At 38.2% G+C, this 25,260-nt stretch overlaps 1 pseudogene; it reads left to right on the top strand.

Annotated features, from left to right (window-relative positions):
- Positions 1-23,146: 23,146 nt before the first annotated feature.
- On the top strand, positions 23,147-23,864 carry LOC115522847 (annotated as a pseudogene).
- Positions 23,865-25,260: the final 1,396 nt, after the last annotated feature.

Genomic DNA, 25,260 nt, shown 5'->3' with positions numbered 1-25,260 from the left:
GCATAAAGCCAGGTATCAGGTGGGTTCTTTTTTAATATAAAGTGACATTTCCTATAACCTCTGGACCATGAGTCTACATGTCTGATATAGATAATTTCTTTGGAAATTGAAACCACCAAATTTGTGTGGGATAGCAGTAAATTGGGGTCGAAAATGAAGGTTCCTGTTTGTCTCTGAATCTGTTCTGCAATGTTCCGATTATATTTTCATGCATTGGCCCGTAGTTGGGTATTAATAAGATTTTTTGACAATTATGTGTAAAAGATGCAAAACCAGCACCCATCGTCTGACTGATGAATATTGTCTTTTCAAACTCTGTCAGCTTTCCTAAGCTTGGAAACAGCACAAGATTACTGTGAAGGAAAACAGATTCAGGTCAGCAACCCTGAATATAAAAGCTCCACTTGCAATATATTTGTAATAGTGAGAAAAGCAATTGCCCATGAATTCTTGGTGAACCAAAAGCAATTAGATTTACAAAAAAGGAAACTGTTAGAAATAAGTTTTCCATAAAGAGAAAAAAACAAAAACAACAAAACAAAACAAAACCAGCACAGACACCATTCCCATTACTGAAAGTACATCAGAGCTGATAGTGCTTGTATCAGAATATTCCAAACTTGTTAAAAATAAACGGCATCATTTTTATTCAAGGTGACTAAGAAATAAAGTTGGTGTTTTCAACTTTGTTGATACTGTGACTGGGGCCTGTAGGAATGCATTTAAGAGGTGAATTCAAAGTCTGTCAGACAAGGTAGGGTTTAAATCTCTCAACAGAATGAAATCTAATACTGTTCCTTTAATGCAAGCTGGGAAGGAGAGTGTGAGTAACAGTTTAATCAACCCCCAACAGCTAAATGGATAGATGAGAGTAGACAGGAGAAGCGGAGCTGCCTGGCATAGAGAAGAGCAGGAAGAAAAAACCTGAGTAATATCTTATGGTACAGAGAGTGCTTTTCTTCTAGGCTTGCAAAACACTTGAAATGACTTCTCTAATTAATTCCTAGAAAATTTTAGGAAGAGTTGGCTGGGGCGAGAAGAGTTAGCTCCTATTATATAGAAGAAAATAGGAAGTAAATCCCAGCCTGCTCAAGGTCATACAGGTGAGAAAGCCAAGAACAGAACTCCAATTTCTGGGTTCTATTTCCCGCACCCAAACACCACCACATCTGTGAGCTCCTATGTTCTTCTTTAGGTGGAGGCTTTGAGATAAGCAGAGATTAAAAATATAACAAAAAAAAGTGAAATCATCTAAGCCTAAGAGGGCTTTTTTTTTTTTTGAATCATACTTTTAACAACAGGCAAGTCTTTTTATTTTAATTATTCTTTTGATTTATTGGTTAATACAATGCAGGGCAAACTACCTAACATTTGTGAACTTCAATCTGGTAACTCTAAGCTACATGCAAGGGGAGCTGTGATTCAGTCAGCTAATGTTATCACACTTAAAAAAAATGTATTTATTGAATCACACAAAGAAATTAAGAAAATGATTACCAATTATCTTGGCAAGGATTCCTTAATTAATTGCCAGCACTAATACCATGTTATCTTCTGCATATTAAAACAATGCGACTTCTATTAAAAACTATTCATTAAAGATTCATTCATTCTTTATTGCATCCTGCTGTTTCGTATCTTATGTCGCTAAAGGGCTGCTTCCTAGAGTATGAGGTACTGCTGTGCAGGGAAGCAACAGCAACGACAGAATTTATGTTGAGACATTGCACTTCTGAATGTTCCACCTAGAGTATCATGAGGACGCTACTTATAAAAGTGAACACAACCAAGGTATAGCAGTCTAGTGTTTGTGTGTACATGTGTTTGTCTGTGTCTGTGTGTGTATACACAAGCATTTAAACTCTAGAAGCTTTTTGATGAAAAACATGTTAAAAATTTTAAAAGTCTAAGATGTTAATATTTCCTACAAGTATTCCATTCTCTTGGGACTACTAAGCACAAGACCTGTCCTTATGGAAGAGTAGTAAGCTGACAACACCAAGGGCTTATTACGAAGGAGAAATTTGTTAGACCTTCTAAAATTAACCTGCCTGTGTTCCTCTCATACACTTACAGCAGTTCTCAAAGCGGGGCAATTTTGATTACCAGGGCACTTTTGGCAAATATTTGGAGACACGGTAAGTCTTCACAACTGTGAGAGGGGTTACTGGCATTCTGTGCCCAGAAGCCAGGCTATCTTACAATTCAGAGGACAGTCCCCCACAGCAAAGAATTATGTGGCCAAAGGATGTCAATTGTGCCACTGTTGAGAAACATTGATTTATAGAAAAAATATTGGATTTCTGCTACCAGTAGTCATTGTTGCTCTTAGCCAGCTCAGTCATAGCTGTGACAGAATTTAAGTTGGTATTTAGGTAATGCTACTAAGATAATTAGAAACCACAGATTCTTTTCTACATTCTCCCCATAAATGAACTGAATAAGGAATGGAATAATTAGCTAACTAAGAATTTCTGTAATTGTCACTTAATGCCCCCCACCATCAACCTCTCTACCAACACACGCCTTAATGCTAAGAATGGCTAACGTTTTATTAAGTTAAAAAGAATAAGATCCTATGTCTCTGACATATTTGAATCGAAGCCAAGGAGACAAAACCAAACCTTAGTCTGCAACCTCCCTTGGGAAATCTTTGTTCATTTTAATACTTGTTCAGTCAGCTGTCTGCCTGAATGACAAGGTTTTTATCTCTAATGTGAGTGGCTTTGAAGGCTACTCGCATTATCCATTCCTCAGCAATTGCTGCTGAAACCACAACGTTGCAAACTGATAATTAAATCCAGCTGCCTCTACTATGAATTCAATCATATCAACATTAGCAGCAATCTTAGTGGTTGTTGGTGGGTTTCTTTTTCAATTTCTAGACAACATAATTAACTTCACTAGCCTTCTTACATTAAACAAAACTCAGAGCTAAAGAATACTATGAATTAAACCACTATAAATACTATTCATGCAAAGGAACACAGCTAGATCATCAGGATACTGAAATGGTGCCAATGCGTTGCTAATTTGTGTCTAGCCATTTGACCTAATACACATTAATATTATGTTTAACCTCTAGGTGTAGTTTCAGATTTCAATTACAAAAGCTCATGTTAACTGACAATTTACTACTCATGAAATATTAACCCCAGCATTTGTAAACAAGACATAGATCACAATGCAAAAAACCCAACTTGTAAAACATTGAAATGCACCCACTAAAATAATATCGAAGTGCTTTCGTATTATTTGAACTAATAATGCAAAAGAAGTGTGTTTTAATTAACTTTAAAATAATCTGTCACAAAGAAGAGAATACTATGAAAAATTATATGTCAAGAAATTGGACAACCTGGAAAAAATGGACAAATTACCCGAAACATAAAATCTTCCAAATCTGAATCAGGAAGAAAAAAAAAATCTGAATAGGTCAATCACTTGTAACAAAACTGAATCAGTAATCCAAAAACTTCCAACAAACAAAAGTCCAGGACCAGGTGGAGTCACAGGTGAATTCTACTGAACATCTAAAGAAGAGATAATACCTATTCTCCTCAAATTATTCCAGAAAATAGGAGAGGAGGAAAAGCTTCCAAATATATTCTACGAGGCCAAAATTATCCTAATACCAAAAACCAGACAAAGATGCCACACACAAAAAAAAAGAAAATAAATGGCCAATATCCCTAATGAACAAAAATGCAAAAACCCTCAACAAAATATTAACAAACCACGTTCAACAATACATTAAAAGGATCGTTCACCATGAGCAAGTGGGATTTACTGCAGGGATGCGAGAATGTTTCAGTATTTGCAAATCAGTCAACATGATACACCACATCAACCAAATGAAGGATAAAAAGCATATGATCATCTCAATAGATGCAGAAAAGACATCTGACAAAATTCAACATCTATGCATGATAAAAGCTCTCACTAAAGTGGGTTTAGAGAAAACCCACCTCATCATAATACAGACCATATACAAAAAACAACTAACATCATACTCAATGATGAAATATTGAGACCTTTTCCTTTAAGATAAGGAACAAGACACGGATGACCACTCGTCACTTTTATTCAATGTAGTACTGGAAGTACTTACCACAGCAATCAGACAAGAAAAAGAAAAAGTTATGCAAATTGGTAAAGAAGTTGAACTGTCACTATTAGCACACATCATTAGACTATACGTAGAAAACCATTAGGACTCCACCAAAAAACTATTAGAAGTAATAAATGAATTCAGTAAAGTCGCAGGATATAAAATTAATACACAGAAATCAGTCCTGTTTCTATACCCTAATAACAAAGTATCAGAAAGAATAATTAAGAAAACAATCCCATTTATAACTACATCAAGAAGAATTAAAGTACCTAGAAAGAAACTTAACCAAGGAGGTGAAATACCTATACTCTGAAAACTATAACACACTGACGAAAAAATTGAAGATGACACAAATGAAGATATGCCATGCTCATGGATTGAAAGAATATTGTTAAAATGTCCATACTACCCAAAGCAACCTAAAGATTCAATGCAATCCCTATTAAAATACTTATAGCATTTTTCATAGAACTAGAATAAATAATGCTAAAATCTGTATGGAACCACAGAAGACCCCAATCTGACAAAGCAAGGTTGAGAAAGAAGAATAAAGCTGGAGGTAACACAATCCCAGATTTCAAAACACACTGCAAAGCTTTGGTATTCCAAACAGTCTGGTGCTCTCACAAAAAAAAAAAAAAAAAAAAAAAAAAAAAAAAAAGGACATATAGATCTTTTCTAGATATAGTTCTTCAAGCAAAGGAAACAAAAGCAAGATTAAACTATTGAAACTACATCAAAATAAAAAGCTTTTGCCCAGCAAACGAAATCATCAACAAAAAAAAGGCAACCTACTGAATGGTAGAAGATATCCACAAATAATGTATCTAATAAGGGGTTAATATATCCAAAATATAGAAAGAACTTAAATAATTCAGTGCCAAAAAAACAAACAATCCAATTAAAAAATGGGCAGAGGATCTGAATTGACATTTTTCCAAAGAAGGCATACAGATGGCCAACAGACACATAAGAAGGTGCTCAACATCACTAATCATCAAGGAAATGCGAATCAAAACCACAATGAGATATCACATTATACCTGCCAGAATGACTCGAATCAAAAAAGACAAGAAATAACAAGTATTGGTGAGGATGTGGAGAAAAAGGAACTCTTGTTTCACACTTGGTGGGAATGTAAATTGGTATAGCCACTATGGAAAACAGTATGAAGTTTCCTCAAAAAATTAAAAATAAAAATACCATATGATCCAGTAATTCCAGTACAGGGTATGTACTTAAAGAAAAAAAAAAAAACACAACTCAAAAAGATATATACACCTATATGTTTATTGCAGCATAGCCATGCTATGGAAGTAACATAAGTGTCCATTGATAGATTAATGAATAAAGAAGATGTGATACACACACACACACACACACACACACACACCAGAATATTACTCAGCCACAAAAAAGGGTGAGACCTTGCCATTTGTGACAGCATGAATGGACCGAGAGGGCATTATGCTATGTGAAATAAGTCAGAGAAAGAGAGACAAATACTATACGATTTCATTTACGTGTGGAATCTTAAAAAAAAAAAAAAGCAAAGGAATAAACAAAAAGCAGAAACAAATTCATAAATACAGAGAACAAACCAAAGGTTGCCAGAGGGGAGAGGGGTGGAAGGATGGGCAAAATGGGTGGAGGGAAGTGGGCAATAAAGACTTCCAGTTATGGAATGAATAAGTCCTGGGAATAAAATCACAGCACAGAGAATACAGGCAACAGTATTGTAATAGTGTTCTGTGGTGACAGATGGTAGCTATACTTGTGAGCACAGCATAATGTAAAGACTTGTTGAAACACTATGTCATAACCTGAAATTAATGTAACACTGTGTGTCAACTATACTTCAACTAAAAAAAAAAATACATATATATAGCAGTTAATTATAGGGCACGAATCAGATATTTATCACCCTGTTGGCACTAAACTGTCTCTTAATTTATATTAATATAAGCTATGAGAAAAGAATACAGAACAAAATTAATATAAAATCTGTCACAGTTTAAATAGTTCAAAACCATCAATTTCTAAATTATGATGGCATCCGATGAGTACTTAGCCCAAAATGCACTTTAATGTAAGTCATTTAATTAGTATCTGACATTATTAGCAAGAAAGAAAATTTTTCTGTACTAAGTAACATGTTTATTTGCACAAGTGCAACAACAATTTTTATGTTTATAGACTAAAAGTTTTAAAAATAAATGAAAAGACAAAAATTGCTACAACCTCGTTATTAGTATGGTTCACTCAACAATCAGTAAATGCATTAATTTGCTATTGCTATTATAACAATATCACAATATTATAACAATAGCACAACAAACTTCGTGGCTTGAAAAAACAGATTTCCTGTCTTCTAATTCTGTAGGTAAAAAATGCCATACAGTCTCAATGGGCTAAACTCAAGTTGTCAGCAGGGCAGAGTTCCTTCTGGAGGTTCTAGAGGAGAATGTTTTCACTTGCTTTTTCCAGCTTCTAGAGGCTGCCTGCATTCCTTGGCCAGTAGCCCTCTTCCCCCATCTTCAAAGACAGCAGCACAAACTCTTCATATTGTTCTCCCTGACCACAGCTGAGAGAAGCTCTCTACTTTTAAAGATTGCTGTGGTTAGATCACACCCACCTTGATAATCCAAGATTATCTCCCCATCTCAAAGTCTTTATCATCACAGCCACATAGTCCCTTCTGCCATGTAAGGTAACATATCTACAGGTCCTGGGGACTAGGACGTATACATTTCTCTGGAGCCATTATCTTGTCTACCACAGTGACTGTTCACTGAATTTTCACATCAAACAAATTATCGAAATCACAGAAACATGACCCGGGATATAAGAATATTCACTTTTAGGGCTGCCTCGGTGGCTCAGTTGGTTAAGTGTCAAACTTGATTTTGTCTCAGGTCATGATCTCACAGTTCATGAGTTCAAGCCCCACCTTGGGCTCTTCGCTGACAGCTTGGAGCCTGCTTGGGATTCTCACTCTCCCTCTCTTTGCCCCTCTACCACTCACGTGCATACACACACTCTCTCTCTCTCTCAAAATAAATAAAAAACATGTTAAAAATCTTTTTAAAGAGAATATTTACTTTTAATAATTAAATATCGTTTTTCCTTTATTAGGAAAGAAAGAAAAAAGTACCTTTCTTTGGAAACACTGACAATGATATGTAAGGTACTAGCAGCATAACTGAAGGTAATTTAATGTCATAGAAGAAAATCTCAGAAACTGCAATAGACCTCAGTTTGATCTGGAGTCTCACAGGACTGTCTGCACCACATTCTTCTGCCATCATAGGTGCCGTGAGTGGCATGAACAGGGGCTTGAGTGGCTTGAGTGCATGAACAAAATATCACCAAATTCAGAATGCTTGATGATGAACTTTACATCCAACATTCTCTTATCTACTTGAGAGTACCCTATGAGTTTATAAGCTAATTTTCATACTTCTTTGTCCCATGAAATGTATATAGTTTGTTACTATGTATACATCATCAAGGTCAACTGGAATGATGATTTCTTTAGACACCATTCGGTGGGAGGGGCCTTCGTCTGGTCTGCCTACTCTGAACACAGAACCCTTAACCACAAGTATCAGGTTTTGATCCACCAGTTAACATATTTCTTTTTAGCAATTCCCAAGAGCTCTATAAAGTCAAGAGCAGACTAACTGAAAATGGCAAAATCAGCACTAGGCAATGGATAGCAGCAGTTTACTTAAACAGACTATACACCTGCAATAATTAAGAATTATGCAAATATAAACTGTGACGGGACTCATCCATTCAACTAATGCTCACTGAGTGCTTCCTACATGAGAAGTACTGTTCTAGGCACTAGGCTATCAGCCTAGATACCCGAGCAAACAAAAGAGGCAAAAATTCTATCCTTAAAGAGGTTTCCATTCTGCTGAGATAAACAGTCAATAAACGAGATATACAGTAGACAGTGTTAAACATTAAGAAGAAAAATGAGGTTGAGTGGAGGCAGGAAATGTGAGCAGTGGCAGGAGTGAGAGGTGACATTTTAGATAGGAAGGCCAGGGCAAGCCTCACAGAGGAAGTAACAATGTTCAGCATGGACTGACAACCTTCCCTCACTAAGCAGGACTAGCCCATTGGGGGAAATGCTTTTGCCCGAGATCTGCTCTGATCCCTATTCCTCTATTGACATTTTAATCAGATGTCATCTGCTGGTGGTCTTCTGAATCCCGTATTGGAACAAGTCCTGTATTCATCTTGGCTCATTTATGTCAGGGTGATTTGTATCATCAATTGCTGAGACTTCTCCCTCCATACTAACAGTACTAATAGTTTCTCAAAGCTTAGGCTTTAAAGTCCACTGTGTCTCCATAACATTGGCTATTTCTATATCTATTTACCAGAACATAGATACATACAAGTGAAGGCATTTTAAAGAGGCACACTCTCCTCCATTGCATACACTTCAAAATACCTATACTCTTAAATGCCTCTTTTCGGCAATATGGGAGAATTGTGTTTTAAAAGTATGGTGCAAGGCACGTTCACTCTAAATCACAAGAACAGCCACCATTTCTGAATGGCAACATATGATATATAGGTGGTGCTCTATAAATATCTGACTATGTAACTTCTCCTGTATCATAGAGCATACAGCGTAATCATTTCAACCATTCGAGGTGAGACTTACGGTCCTTAGTTTATATGCAATAAAACAGGCTGAGAAAGGTTAAATCATCTTCCTAAGTTTACACAGCTAATAACATAAAGGCAGGAGCTCTGTCAAACTCTGGTTCCCTCTCCCCAATAAGGTATATCTGGGGCTGGTGGTTTCATCTACGCCCCCTCCCCCCAGCAAAGGATTATCACAGTACTCCTTCTAATTCCATCACATGGTAGCTGTGGGACATATCATTCCCTCTTGCCTTCCTGGGTATTTTTTGGTAATCTGATAATCTACACCACATTTGGATGTTAAAATGTCACTACATTAAGATTAAAACTAAAGTGCCTGTTATTTAGAATCCTTTGAGGATGAAGCAATCTAAGTTTAAAAAAAAAAAGATTTTTAAATAGCTAAGCTCTAAACTTTCATACCCTAAATATAATGGTTTAATAAAAACACTTCTAAAATATACCATGAATCTGATCTCTTATATTTAGGACACTGAGTGAACACTGGGCAATATCTTTACGACTCAGGACCATCATTGGGTCATTAATTACTCATTGTGTCCAATATGTGCTTGTACATACAGATTCACATATAGTGTGTCCTATGAAGATAACCGGGCCTAAAAAAGTCCACTCAATCAGGAGACTCTATGATTGACTTGTCCCTTTCACATAATGGCAAATGAAATGTACCTGGCTGCCAGACATTCATTGTAGCACTGCTGCCTTTCTGCAAGTCAGTGGTGATGGCAATGAAGATGGTGATGATGACAATAACGATGATGGTAGCATTTACTGGGTGCTTGATACACATCAAAAAGAGTATCAAGTAATTTATATAAATTTTCTCATTTAATCACTTAATAATTTTATCAGGTAAGAATTGTTTCTCTTTTTCCATTTTACAGGTGAAGAAACTAAGACACAGAGAGAGTAAATAACTCTTCTCAACTCACCAACTGAAAATCTGAAGAACTAAAAACTCATACAGGGCGCCTGGGTGGCTCAGTCGGTGAAGTGTCTGACTTCAGCTCAGGTCATGATCTCACGGTTAGTGAGTTCGAGTCCCATGTCAGGCTCTGTGCTGACAGCTCAGAGCCTAGAGCCTGCTTCAGATTCTGTGTCTCCTTCTCTCTCTCTTCCTCCCCCTCACTCTCTCTCTCTCTCTCTCTCAAAAATAAATTAAAACATTTAAAAAACCTCATACAGGGGCGCCTGGGTGGCGCAGTCGGTTAAGCGTCCGACTTCAGCCAGGTCACGATCTCGCGGTCCGTGAGTTCGAGCCCCGCGTCGGGCTCTGGGCTGATGGCTCGGAGCCTGGAGCCTGTTTCCGATTCTGTGTCTCCCTCTCTCTCTGCCCCTCCCCTGTTCATGCTCTGTCTCTCTCTGTCCCGAAAATAAATAAACGTTGAAAAAAAAAAATTAAAAAAAAAAAATAAATAAATAAATAAAAAAATAAAAAACCTCATACAGTCTAATTTCAGGATACTGTTTTAACCACTACATTTTAGTGCCTCAAATTAAAGAATAAAGCAGTCTTTATATGGGGATGCTCACCTCCCAGAAAGTAATTATCTTATTCACAGTTGCCTTCTGTTTACCGTCATTCAGACCAGCAAAGGACATTAGCTAATGTTGATTAGCTAATGAACCCAATCAAAGAAAAGCCCTCTGGGGCTTGTACTCACCTGGAGAGACCTACAGTGTAGTGGTGAAAAGTTTGGACTCTGGAGCCAGGCTGCCTTTGAATCCGGCCTTTCTACCTACTAGCCATGTGACTTTGGGCAAGTTACATAACTACTCTGTGCTTTAGCTTTAAGAAGTGATACTGGGTATTTACTTCATAGAGACATTGCAAGGATTAAATAGGTTGTTTATATGCAAAGTGCTTTAAAATAGTGTGTGGCGAATATTAAGAGCTCAAGAAACAAGTTATTAGTTTCTTATCTACACTAATGGTGGGGAAAACACTCTCATTTAAAAAAATCCACACAATACTACTGTGGGGATAGTTTCTCCATCAAATTCAGCAATTGGAAAATCCATCACAATAGAAGAAAATCAGAGCACGTCATTACAAGGATTCAAGGAAGATTACACTTGGAGTTAAGCAACCTGAGATCAAATCTCAGTTCTGTCACTAACCAGAATCATAGCTACCACTCAGATGTGCCAGAAGATGCTGAGATCTTCTGTGAGTTTGTCCTGCCATCTTGGGGCACATGTGCCTTTGTAGAAACTAGTAAATGACTTACAATGTTCAGCAAATTAGCATGTGCCTCTGTTCATTAGTCCATTCTCAGCATTTTGTATTAACATGCCCATTGTTCACAATAGTTAATGAAATACATATTTTAGATCATTTTATTTTGGTGCTAAAACTTGTACTTCAACTATTTAAAAAACTTTACCAAAATTGGTAAGAGATGTTATACAAAATACAGGAAGTATAGTCACAAATTAACCATGAAATGTTCAGTATCAGGTCAATACTGTGAGGAAAGCAAAGACATGCAAGACATATCAGGCTTAAAGAGTTTGTTTCCAGTTGAAAAGACAAGACTCAGACCACAAATAGACTACTGACCACAGAAGGCGAAAGGGCCAAACAACCGACAGACATTCAAATGCTGTAAGACTGGAGAGGAAAGAAAAGTAAAAGTGAGCTGGTGAAATCAAAGTGGATTTTATAGAAAAATTAGACCAAGGCCTGAAAAGCTCACAACTGTAAACGTGGACGCATTCTCTAATCCTAAAATAAAATTTCCTTTCAACGTGGGGGCACCTGGGTGGCTCAGTCGGTTAAGCATCCGACTTTGGCTCAGGTCACGATCTCACAGTTTGTGGGTTCGGGCCCCGCGTCGGGCTCTGTGCTGACAGCTCAGAGCCTGGAGCCTGCTTCAGATTCTGTGTCTCCTCTCTCTGCCCCTCCCCAACTTGTGCTCTGTCTCTCTATGTCTCTCAATAAATAAATAAATGTAAAAAAATTAATAAAAACAATTTCCTTTCAATGTGATGACTCCTGTTGATAGTGACTTTGAGGAATTCTCTGTTCTGAAGGATTCTGAAGGCAAACGTGGACTCAAGGGGAAAGAATTCTATAATCGATATTAACGTCTGCCATAGGGAGAGAAAGCAGGAAGAGAGGAGCATGTACCTCTACCCTTTTTGACCAACTCTGTTTGCTTCCCACACTGCTCCCTACTCCTGTTGTTCTTTTGGAGCCACTATCTACAGACCTATCTCCCCCTTTTCTTCCCCTTTTCTCAGCTTCTCTCATTCTTTTCATTTTCTCCAGAAAATCAACAGTTATTTTTTTTTTGTTTACTGAAACAATTAAATACCATGTCCCATTCAGTCTTGAGACTTCAGATACTCTCAATATCTTTAGCCACCCATCCCTCGCCCCTGGTTTTGCAATTTGAGAACCCAAACATTTATCATTGTGATCACCAGCACATCAACTACTTAGGTGTACTTAGGATGGGTTTTCAACATGATGAGAAGAGCATGAATGTTGCAGATTCTGATACAGAGAACCACCTGTGCTAATGTCTGTTTCCCCCAGATCCACAGAATCCATAGAATGTGAGAGCAGGAAGAGACCTTAGAATTCATGCTTAATTTCTTCCTTGTATGAAGGAGGATGATGATAACCAGGAAATCAAGTCACTGTCCCAAGGAAAACAGAAAAGTTTTGTAATGGAAACAGCTAAAACTGAGAACATCTAAACCCATAACCTTTTGAATGTATTGCTTTAATCCACCTGTTGACTCCATACCCCCCCAAAAAATTATCTACAAGATATGCCACTTTGCTGGTCTATTGAGTCTGCATTTCTTTTTCCTGCTCTTTCACTCACTCTGCTCAACAGCTTCAGAAGGTTCTTGAAATGTATTTGTATATTTACCAGAGTACCTCTCTGAATGAGTCTTAAATCCCTAACACAATTTTATCCAAGCATCGTACATTGTATGTGTCTACTTCTTGGCTCCTCAACACCTGGTATGAAGCAGATTATACTAATGACCAAAGGATTCTTTACTAAAGCTCATGCTATCTGCTACAGTGCACTAGGGCATGCCGAATTTCCGAGGTCCATAAAACTGAGGTATCAGTGTTCTGTATATAAATGATGGGTAGTGTTTTCATGAATTCATATAAGTGCTTCAAAGTAGCGTTTGTTGCATCTAGATAATGCCAGGATTTGTTGGAGATTCCTAAAAATAAAAGTAACAGGCACCATTTATTAGGTACGTACCATCTGCCCGATGCTAAAGTGGGTACTCCCCATCCATTTTCTTATTTAATCATCTCAACAACCCTGAAACTACACAGTACTGCCTCCATTTTACAGACGGGAACAAGGTAGAAGCAAATCAAGAAGTGCGAAATCCCTTGGAGTGCTTTTGTGAGTAAGTCACAGATTTCTTAGGCTCATTCAAATGAAATCACATTATAAGTATGGCCTGCATTGTTTATTTCATACACATTCTACCATGTTCAGATTCTCAGATTAAAACATAGCAGCTCTCTCCCTTCCAAAATATAAATTTTATTTAGGGCTACCTGTTGAGATACAAAGGATGCGACTGCCATGCATTTCAGGTAGATTTCCCAGAAAAGGGGTTTGATTTTCATGTCCTCAGTCTTTTTGTGACCACAGAAGCCCTACAAATTGCAGGGCAGTCTCAGAGATGCTTCCAGGCCACGCTAAGGGCTTTTCTTTAGCTGAAAAACGCACTGACCCAGACCATGGTTGAACCTGTGACCCATGGTTTCATTAGTACTGGTTTCTAACTGCTCTAACTGTCCCAGACAAATTTACATAATTACATGGTTGCAGAATACATACTTGAAAAGCCTTCAAAGAAAACACTTTACTTTCTGTAAACATCAGTTTTCACACCTCAAAACCGTTTCCTAGACCCTTTATTCCAAATAGAAATTGCTTGAAAAATGTATACAGGACATTTAAGTGGTTCTTGTTGAGGCTTGCAATGGGATGTTTATGCCTATTTATAAACTTCTGCCATCAGAAATCTTGGTGCCACTATGGTATCTCACTCAGTCTGTCTCTTCCATTTTGATGAGGAGAAAAATGCAAACTACTCTCTTCTCTGCTCCCCTTTCACAAGGTTAGCTAGCACTTTGAGCCAGTAGCAATTGAAAGCTAGTAGCTAGAAAGTAATTTACTTCTTTGAGTCTCACTCTTCAGAGCCAGTACAATCTGAGCACATTTTTGCACCAAAGACATTAAGGGAGAATTCCTTTTCAAGTGGTTATTCTTGAATTCATTTACTTTTGACACACACAATGAAATCCCAATTCTCCTGCAGGCTGCAGTGCCTTTGTTTGCTGTTTTGTGCAGTCTATCTCCCTGCATCTTTGAATGAACAGCTGCCGAATTTCAGAAACTTGTGAGTGCTTCCTCAAGATGGACTATTACCACTAGAACTTGGCCAGCTAATGATTTTTCAATCACCATTTTGCTGTTTCCTTTTTAGAAAGACTGAAAAGTGACAGAAGATTCTCAATTTTGAACAGACTTCATGAGCATTTGAATCCATGGCAAGTACACTTTCAAGTAATAAAACTATTTCTGATAAATGGCACTAACAATGTTTGTAATGTGATAAAAACCTGAAACAGCTCTTCAGATCTGTAGAAGATATTCCTGTTGGCTAGGGGCCATTTTAAAAGCCAGGGGCAAGAGAAAAGGTGAATTTGCATTGCCCATTGAGACTGGGATCTCTAACAAGATGGGTTACAAGTTTTCTGTGGGATGAAAAACGCAATGATGTCAACCACAAACACGAATTCACAGAAGCACCACAGCTAAGCAACCTAAGAATGTTAGGATGAGATCGGGGGCTCTCTGTTTGAGTCCCATCACCTACGTGTACGCTGATTTTGAACAATTTCTTGAACTGCTCCTTGCCTCCATCTTCTCATCTCTAAAATAGGGATGATGATAAAATGCTTCTTTCATAGAACCGCTTGAGGAGTAAATGTGCTAATATCTTATTCGGTCTCTTCCATTTTGACTAGGAGAAAAATGCAATCTACTATAGTCTCTTCTAAAATACTCACACTATTGTATGGCAAATAGTAAATGCCAAACACATTTTAATTTCTATATATGAAATTGGAGGTCACCTAGAGGTTTAATCTAAGGTGCACTATAGCAGTGGACTGGTTCTATTACATCCTATCTTGTGCTTATGCCCAGTACCTGTCCATTTCAATACAGAAAATAAAAAGCCACTCAGCATGATTAATCAATCCTCTTGCAACTGCGACCAGCCTGGAGAAATACTTTTGAAGAACTACAAAAAACTGGCAGACTTTTTCCCCCTCTTATCTTTGACTTTTTCAAATAAATCTCTTTCAGTGCATCCTTTTCAAATGTTTTACCTTCAAAATATGTCTGTTTCCTTCTTGTTCTCAAATAGAAAACATATTTGCAGTACTGGATCAGTCATGTTTTATGATAAAGTATATACACAAAGCCAGAAGACTTCTGCCATTTAAACTGGTATCTTAGTACTTTAGAGAATCTGAATAATTATAATCTCAGTCTTCAACATTCACATCTTCACCTGGAAAATGTCAGCAAATGCAATAATAATGTCATTATGCCATAGGAATTGAACAAAAAAAATACTCTCCAGAAATTTGGTATGAATTTAAATTGCTGGCGGTACGAGCAAGTGTTTTCTCCTTATACTTCTTTGAGGAAAAGCCTCCTAAATGGGCAGAACTGAAGATAAAAGGTGCCACTAGGGCAGCCCGGGAAGAGACGCTTTCCAAAAGTCTATGCCCACGGATATGGACATGCACATTCAATACATACAGGCATTCATGAGCAACTATCAAGCAGGGGCATCTGGTAGATCAATCCCCCCCCAGCCCCCAGTGAAGCTAGCACAGGAAATGAAAATGCCTCCCCAAATACCAGTGTGCCAGAAGACATAATGAGAAAGAGGCAGATCTAGACTATGAAACCACAACATCAAAGGCAAATTTATACTAAGAAGATTAGATAGGCAGATTTGCATCCAACTAGTTTCAGTCTGAAATAAGCCAACGTGGAAAAAGATTTCATTTTCAAATGTCCATTACAATTTCAGCTAAGTACCAAGATCACCTCTAGAGAAATACAAAGAAGCATAAGCCATAAAGGCACATTTTTCTCTTTTAACCCAACAGTTTCACTCTGAAATCAGTGAAGAAAAATAAGGCAAGTATCCAAGATTCTCACTCTCATATAGTCACTAAATAAATATACATTCAGTTCCTACAGTGGGAAAGGAATCATCCAGAATTATCGTTTCGTAATCCGCTAGATCTACATTTAAAAACTTAGTTACGCTCTGCTTAAATGTTTACAGGCAAAAGGAAGATCGGATTTATTTTTTTTTTATTTTTGAGATTCTGACTTGAAACTGTCCATTACAACTGCTGTAAACCTGCAAGAGTCATGAAAATTGAATCTTAATTCAGTGCATAGTAACTTTACAACTGTTGGGTGTTAGGAATTAAGCAAGAGAAACAGGTCAAGGGGAGTAAGACTGCTAACTCAGGGGAGTCGGCAAGTTGTACTAGAGAGAGCCACAGGAATACTTCTGCAATCCTCCAAATTACTGAAGCCAAGCCCATCGTGTCAAACAAGGCTGTCTCTCCCTGAGAAACAAAAAAAAAAAAAAAAAAGGAAAAGAAAAGAAAAGAAAAAAAGTTGCAGAGTAGACAAAGACACAAGAGAATGAAATTGGAAGTCTTTCGATGGCAAATTATTAATACCTTCTCTTTGAGAAATTGCAAGCAGGCAGAAAAAGGTCTAACCTGAAGAGAAGGATCAAAGACGGAAATAAAAGCTTTGATGCCCAAGTTGCTCTGTAGCCCCCACAGCACTGTGAAGCCCGTGAGTGCAGCCAGGAAGATTGTTAACTCCAAAAAAAAAAAAAAAAAAAGTGTGGGATGAATTGGTACTTAATCCCTCCGAGGATACAGGAGTGGTATTAGGTAGTGATTAGCTGCTTCTGAAATTTAGTGAGGCCATTTAATTTGAAGCTAGGTATTTATATTTCTTTAGATTTTGCTCTAGAGTTTTTACATCTTTAAAAACATATGCTAGGGGCGCCTGGGTGGCTCAGTCGGTTAAGCGTCCGACTTCAGCTCAGGTCACGATCTCACGGTCCGTGAGTTCCAGCCCCGTGTCGGGCTCTGGGCTGATGGCTCAGAGCCTGGAGCCTGCTTCCGATTCTGTGTCTCCCTCTCTCTCTGCCCCTCCCCCGTTCATGCTCTGTCTCTCTCTGTCTCAAAAATAAATAAACGTTAAAAAAAATTTTTTAAAAAAAACATATGCTAATGGTGGTGATTAGTCGATATGAATGTTTCATTTGAATAAAGAGTGTATTTCTCAAAAGAGAACATTATCGATTGGGTCATGTGAATCAAGTGGAACGAAGCTACCCATCCCAGGAAAAGCTCAGCTGAGGCTGCTGAGACAGCCACAGCCTTGCTGTGCTGTTCAGCCTGGGACAAGGACCCAAACTGCTGATGTAATGGCCCAAAGAAAAAGAAACCGCCTTTTAAGCCTAATTTTGCAGACTCACACTTAAAACTACACAGCAAGGTAAATAAATTTCTGATCACTCCATTAATTCACTCATTCAACACACACATTTAAAGCTCAGTTTGTTTCAGGCCCCTTGGTGGGAGCCAGGTTGAAAGATGCTAAGGTTGGACCTGGCCTCAGAACTGCCATCTATAGATCACAGAACCTCAGACTTTGAAGTGATCTTAAAGGTTGTTTTCTTCCCCTACTAGTCAGTGTTAACTTGGCAAGCCCCTTTATGCCAATCCTACCATGTGCTCAATCATAATCTAGTTCTGTATCTTCAGCAAGAGGAAACTTGATACCTCCCTATTTAGACAGTTATTCCTTTTTTTGTTTAAGAAAAAAAAAAACAATATTAAAAAAAAGTTAGAGTTGGGCTCAATGTCATGTTCCTAAATAAACAAACAACAGAAGAAATAATCATCTTAATAAAGCCTCTGGATTCGATTTCATGCATTTTCTTTTTGCTTAGCAAAACTGTGTGACTTGGCAAATGGCACACATACATTCTCTTTGTTAATGATCAGATATCAAGACTGTCTTTATGTGAAGGCCTGTTTAGAATCACAATATTAAGTCTCACCTACTGATTCCCAGATGGTTCCCACAGGTAACATTTTATAACAGAGATAAGTTGAAGCCAGAAGGAGCCTGATGTACTTTAAAGCCACAAAGAAATCTCTTGATAGTCTGCTTTCTGTCTGACCTTACTTCTTCCAGGACGCAACAGGGCCAGGATAGTATATACTGTACTCTATACAACAGGGTAAGGAAGTCAGAAAATACCATTTTGAACAAAGAAGGAATGTTTTGGTATAGTGGACCTTCAGGTAGGATCGGGACCACTTTTCCTGATTTTTGAAATGTTGTATGCTTGCTGCTATTGCCACTACTTTTCTTGAATGTAATCTTTACTATTCCATTATAATAAAATACAATTGATCCAGAATGGTCAAAGGCAGTCTCATTCTCCGAAACAACTTAATTACCTTAAGGTCACATACATTTTAGAAGGATTTCAAAATATTTAAAAAGGCAATAAAACATTTATTACTAGCTCAGGCCAAACAACATATTGTTTAAAGCTTCAGAAGGCACTTAACCATTTCTCTTCACCACCAAGAAAATTTACTATTTGGAGCATTTCACTTTTGTGGCCAAAAGATCTGCTGTCCAAATGCCTGGTACAATGACTTGTTGAGTTAATGAATCAATGAATGCATGCATGTATCAATGAGTGAATGAATGAATATGTAATATCTCCAACTTTAAGTATCATCATGTCAGTGACTTCATTAAACTTCATTTTTTTTTCAGTTCATGCAAAATCTCACCTTTCATTTCCCACTTATTAAACTATTAGATGTGTTCAGCTTTAATTTCTTTGTTACCTAGATTTTCTTATTTGTTAGCTGACTATGAAGGAGACTTCTTCACTGTAAAGTATAATATTTGCCCTAATGCATTTATAAAATTTTAATCCTGCTTGGAATAAACATTTTTTTCAAGTGACGCTTGTAAATACCATGTTTCCTTCTTTAATTGTGCCGTAGTCATAAAGTGGGACTATCTACATAAGAAAAACACTTGATAAAGGAAAAAAAGACTTTGAATTGCATTTTTCAAGACACAGTCAATATATTAACTTCTATGTTTCTTACAATAGAACATTAGTCTTAATTTCCATTTCCTCCAGTAGAAGTATAATTTGCTTCCTTTCAATTTTAATATCCATTATGCTCTCTCCTTTTCTTGTATCCTTTTGCATTATGGCTTCCTCTACAGGTGCCATCAGCATTTATACATAATTCTCTAAGTTAGCAATGAACTTACCATTAAGATTATCCAATATTGGGACCTTCTCTACCCCACTGCTAACCATACATTTTTTATTAATTTTTTTAATGTTTTTATTTATTTTTGAGACAGAGAGAGACAGAGCATGAGTGGGGAGGGGCAGAGAGGGAGACACAGAATCCGAAGCAGGCTCCAGGCTCTGAACTGTCAGCACAGAGCCCGACGTGGGGCTCGAACTCACGGACTGCGAGATCATGCCTGAGCTGAAGTCGGACGCTCAACCGACTGAGCCACCCAGGTGCCCCTCTGCTAACCATACGTTTATATAGTCGAGGCATTTGAGCCTTTCATTGAGCCTTTCATTTCATTTGAGCCTTTCACTGAGCCTTTCATTGTACTTGTTTTGTTTCTAGGTAAGTGGAGATTATCACAGTTGATGTGTTATTTTAGTATTTCCTTCTTTGTATATGAGAGCATCCCAACGCCAGCAACCACATGCTTTCTCTATTCTGTGAGGGAGTCTCGGTCCACAGTGGACATTTACTCACATTAGGACTAAAATGAGAACAATATTTCTCTATGAAACTCCAAGTGAATGGCAAAGAAGCCACAACAATCATATATGTAGACTGTAGGGGGAAAACAGTTTTAGTTTTCTCTTCAGGTATTCCTGACACGTTCTTCAGCCAGCTGTAATATATTCTTGCTTAATTCACAGATTTATTTTGACCCTTTTCCAAGGTTAGATGTAATATAAGCATCTCAACATTGCCAGCAATTGTAGTACCCTGGAGAAGATTATTTGTGATAAATGAAAGCTAAGCAGGGGTCACTAGAACTCACAACAGAACAAAACATATCATCTCTTCTGTCAAAATGGAAAAAAAAATAGCCTTTATTTGAGTTACACAACTAAACCTCCAGTTGTTAAATATTCTTTAGCATGTAGTCTTTAAAACCATTACAACGACTTCAACTAATATCCATTCAAAATGCAGGCAGTCTCTTAAATCTTCAGGTCTCTTGCACTTTAGTCTCCTACTTCCCACATCCCCCAGTCTCCAGCATTGTTTAGAACTAACAGATTATAAAAATGTTATTTTTGCACTTGCCTTCTGTGGTTTGCCATCTGATTCAATAAATGGGTGAGTTAAGCCATTACTTTCAACCCACTTAGGCAATCCAGACACTATTGTTTTTCAGCAATGATGAGGAAAGCCCTCATCCAGTACCATCCTGCACAACTGAACAGCCACAGAATGTTACTTAATTCTCCACGTGCCCCACACTCACTAGGAAGCAGAACAAAGACTCAAAGCACTTTATTTTTGAAGGAGAAAAAAAGTGAGAAGAGACTTTTCCTCTGACAGAGTTTAGCCAGCTGAGAAGTTAGAGGGAACAGTCCCCACAAGAGATTATCTTCACTTCTGACACCAACTGCAAGTTGAGGGGGTTCCCAAAACCACCCTTATGTGCAATGACTTGTTAGAAGGACTCACAATAATCACTCAAAGCTATTATATTAAAATTGGCCAGGGGCATCTGAGTGGCTCAGTCAGTTGAGCGTCTGACTCTTAATTTCGGCTCAGGTCACGAACTCACGGTTCATGAGATTGAGCCCAGTGTCAGGCTCTGCACTGACAGTGTAGAGCCTGTTTGGGATTCTCTGTCTGTCTGTCTGTCTCTCTCTCTTTGGCTCCCTGCTCTATCTCTCAAAAATAAATGAATTAATGAATGAATTAATAAATGAATGAATGAATAGATAGATAGATAGATAGATAGATAAATAAATAAATAAATAAATAAATAAATAAATAAATAAATAAATAAAATTGGCCAAGGAAAGAAGTGAATAGGGCAGAGTTGGGAAGTACCACAGTGGAGCCTCCAATGTCCTCTGTAAAATCAGAGCATGTGACTTCTCTGGCATCGGCATGTGACAACATGTATGGACTACTGGACTACTGCCAGTCAGGGAGGCTCAGCTGAGTCCCATGTAAAGAGTTTTTATTGAGACTTCATTACATAGACATGATTGATTCACTGATTGCTCACTTAGTTGATCTCAAGTTCCAGTTTCCAGCCCCTTTGGGAGCAACCTAAAACCCCTACCGATGTTGTTGGTCTTTCTGGTGTGGCAAGAACCTCAAACTAAGACTAGCGAAATGTGTCCAGCCCTCACCCTAAGTCATTTGTTAGACTATCCAATGACCCAAAGCCCCTGTCAGATATGACATTACAAGGGCTGAGAGATTACTTCCCAGAAACTGAGGTCAAAGTGCAGAACTCTTTTTGCCTAATGTTAAATTCTTTCCTGCAGATCTTCACCTTTTCATTAGCCTTTGATTTGGGGCATTTATCTCAATGGTAAACATACTCATTATGGTTGTAACTATGCCCTTAGGCATTCCAAAGGCCAGGGGAGATTTATTTAATAAACTAGAGATTAAGAAAGCTAATTTATGCTTTATGCCTGGAGGTGAGAGAAGGGAGGGCGGGGGGCATAAAATGCAGTATGAAGCCCAGTTGGAAACACAGACTTTGGCATTATGAGCTTGAACAAACATAGCAGGAGTTCTTTCCCTCATTGGCAATAATGAAGGAGTGAACTGTCACCAACTACCACCACTTGCCTGGCAGGTGGCAGACACAGCTGGTTCTGCACCTCTGAGTGGAAAGAGCATGAACAGTAAGTAGTCTACACAGAACATTTGGAGGGATTCCTCAAAACTCCCCCTACAAGATCGCCGCATCTGCTGACTGCCAGTTCTATGTCACCATTTAGGTGAAGCACTGTGTTTTCACTGTTAAAATACAAATATGTTAAACCAGAAGTCTCCATGAATACTTTAGTTTGAGGCTGTTTACTGGGGGAAGTAATGGAACTAAATTCTGATGGATGAAAGGGAGAAAAGAGAAAATTTTGAATTATGAAAACTGCATGGAGGCCTAAATGGAAAACGATGAGAAAGAATTAAAAAGGGGCCCTATGGGCCTGTGGCAAGCCCTGCTGACCCCCCAGGTAGCTGGGCGACAATAGCATAAAACACTAGAGTAACGATCTGGATTGAAATCTTGGCTCAGCTACCAACAAACTGTGATTTGGACACATCAATTAAGCTTCCTGAGTCTCTGTCACCTCGATTCTAATTTGAGAATAATATGAACTCCCTCACAGAGTGGGTGTGAGGCTTAAATGAGATAACATATGGGAAAAGCACCTTGTTAAATGTGGTTTTTTTAAACTACTATATAAGTATGTTATTATTAGTTGAGCAGATTGGAAAAATAGCTTTAGCTTTTTGATATCTAATTTTGAGATATATATATATATTCCCCAGAGCAATTGAGTGCTACAAAATAATAATGCTTCAAGAATATTAATAAAAAAATAAAAATACTTCAAGACAGTTCCATAAAAAGGTCTATATAGTCACATGGCTCCGGAATACACTGGCATCTAGACAGTCTTTTGAGAGAATCACAATATACATTACCACATTGAAGGTTCTGGACACTCCTACAAGAATGAACCCAATATTAGGCTGTTTGACATAGAATTTCCCAAACTGTTCCAAAGACAGTTTCCTCTAACACTTCTTAAAATTCAACTTGTGGGGGGGGGGGGGGGGGGGGCAGTGCCTGTGTGGCTCAGTTGGTTAAGCATCTGACACTTGATTTTGGCTCAGGCCATGATCTCAAAGTTCATGGGATCAAGCCCTGAGTCAGGCTCTGTGCTGACAAGCATGGAGCCTGCTTGGGATTCTTTTTCTCCCTCTCTCTCTGCTCTGCCTCTGCTCATGCACTCTCTCTCTCTCAATATAAATAAACTTTCAAAAATCCAACAGAAACAGTGATCCAGAGAATAAATTTTGAGAAATATAGCTCTTTTTTATGGTACCTCGGAGGCAACAGTCTGCTTTTAAGATGAAGCTGAACATCTTTCCCAGCTACTGGCTGCCAGAAACTCATTGAAGTGCATGGTGAATGCAAACTTGATACCTTTTATGAGAAGCCTATGGCCACAGAAGTTGCTGCTGATGTTCTGGGTGCAGAATGGAAGGGTTACATGGTCTGAATCAGTGGTAGTGATGACAAACAAGGCTTCCCCATGAATCAGGGTGTCCACCTGCTGCCAAGTAAGGGGCATTCCTGCTACAGACCAACGAGCACCGAAGGAAGACCGTGCGAATCTGTTTGGGGTTGCATTGTGGATGCCAATCTCAGTGTTCCCATTTCTGCACTCACTGATACCACTGTGCCTCACATCTCCTGGGGCCCAAAAGAACTGGCAGAATCCGCGAACTTTCAATCTCTCCACAGAAGATGACATCTGCCAGTATGTTGTGATAAAGCCCTTAAACAAAGGTAAGAAATCTAGAACCAAAGCACCCAAGATTCAGTGTCTTGTTACTCCATGCGCCCTTCAACACACACATCAGTGTATTGCTCTGAAGAAACAACATACTAAGAAACATAAGGAAGAGGCTGCAGAATATGCTAAACTTTTAGCCAAGAGAATGAAAGAAGCCAAAGAAACACACCAGCGACAGACTGCCAAGAGATGGATGCTGTCTTCTGAAAGCTTCTACCTCTAAGTCCAAGTCCAGTCAAAAATGAGATTTTCCAAGAGTAACAGATAAACAAGATCAGACAGCAAATACCGAAACAACATTTGTTTGAGACACACAGTAAAGCACACTATTCATGTTTAAAAAATATAATATTAAGGCATCATGTTCTATACATCCAACTTTTCACTATGCTTGACCAGTAAGGAAGAGGATGCCTTGCACAGATGCTCCTGTTGAGAACAAGGTCCGAATCTGTGTAGCTAAATCTCTACCTTCAATATCACACACTCTCAACTCTCTTGACGATCAATACTCTCCTCCATTTGTGTAACCTAGAATTTGATTTTTATTTTGCATTGTCTTTCTCTGGTCTTCTATTTTGCCTCTTTCAGGAAATGTACCCTTAAATCACCGTCAAAGAAGCCTGTGATCATTTTACTGAGTACCCAGGACTGTTTTGTCTGGAGAACAGCACTGAGGTAGCACGCCCTCCACATGCTTCCTCCCGTCTCCTATCCCCACTGGCCAAATCCAGACTCACTCAACTGCCCTGAGAGCAAGAATCTTGGAGAGAAGCTTCATTTTTCTTTACACAACATAAGACACCCTGATCACTTAAAGTAATTTTAATAATTGATTATCATACAAGTCGTTTCTAACATTGACCAGACTAAACTCTAGCAGAAAAGAGTGAAATGCTCCATTCCACCTATAGCCGTTACTAATAGACTTTTATTATAGATTAAATAATTTATGGTTTCAAAAAGAACTAAGAGTGGGGTGCCTGGTGGCTCGGTCAGTTAAGCGTCCAACTCTTGATCTCAGCTCAGATCTCAGTCTTTGAGTTGTGAGTTCAAGCCCCGTGCTGGGCTCCACACTGGGCATGGAGCTTACTTAAAAAAAAAAAAAAAAAAAAAAAAAAAAAAAAAAAAAAAAAAAAAAAAAAAAAAAAAAAAAAGAAAGAAAGAAAGAAAGAGAGAAAGAGGGAAAGAAAGAAAAAAAGGATAAACAAAACAAAAACTAAGAACTGAAGTTGCACTACCCAAACCAAGTGATACATTCCCTAAGGTCTACCATATCTTCAAATTCAAATGTCAAGCAAAAACTCATCTACACTATTCTTAAAAAAAAAAAAAGTGAACCATATTCTGCAGTAGAGCATGTTAACTTTTTTTTTATCCAGGATTTCTTTTTTCAAACTATGTTCATCAAGTTCCTTAAGAGAAAATAGGACTTAAACTTGTAGTCAAAAAAACCAAAAAGAGGCAGTTTTTTTTTTTTTTTTGAGAGAGAGAGAGAGAGAGACAGAGAGACAGAGAGGAATACAATGAGCAGGGGAGGGGCAGAGAGAGGAGGAGAGAGAATCCTAAGCAGGCTCCGCACCATCAGCGCAGAGCCTGATATGGGCTTGAACTCACAAACTGTGAGATCATGACTTAAGCCAAAACCAGGAGTCAGACACTCAACCGACTGAGCCACCCAG

This window comes from Lynx canadensis, chromosome C2 (assembly GCF_007474595.2).
Source record: "Lynx canadensis isolate LIC74 chromosome C2, mLynCan4.pri.v2, whole genome shotgun sequence".
Classification (NCBI taxonomy): domain Eukaryota; kingdom Metazoa; phylum Chordata; class Mammalia; order Carnivora; family Felidae; genus Lynx; species Lynx canadensis.
Note: the sequence above shows the minus strand (reverse complement) of the source record. Positions and strands in the feature narration are given on the sequence as shown.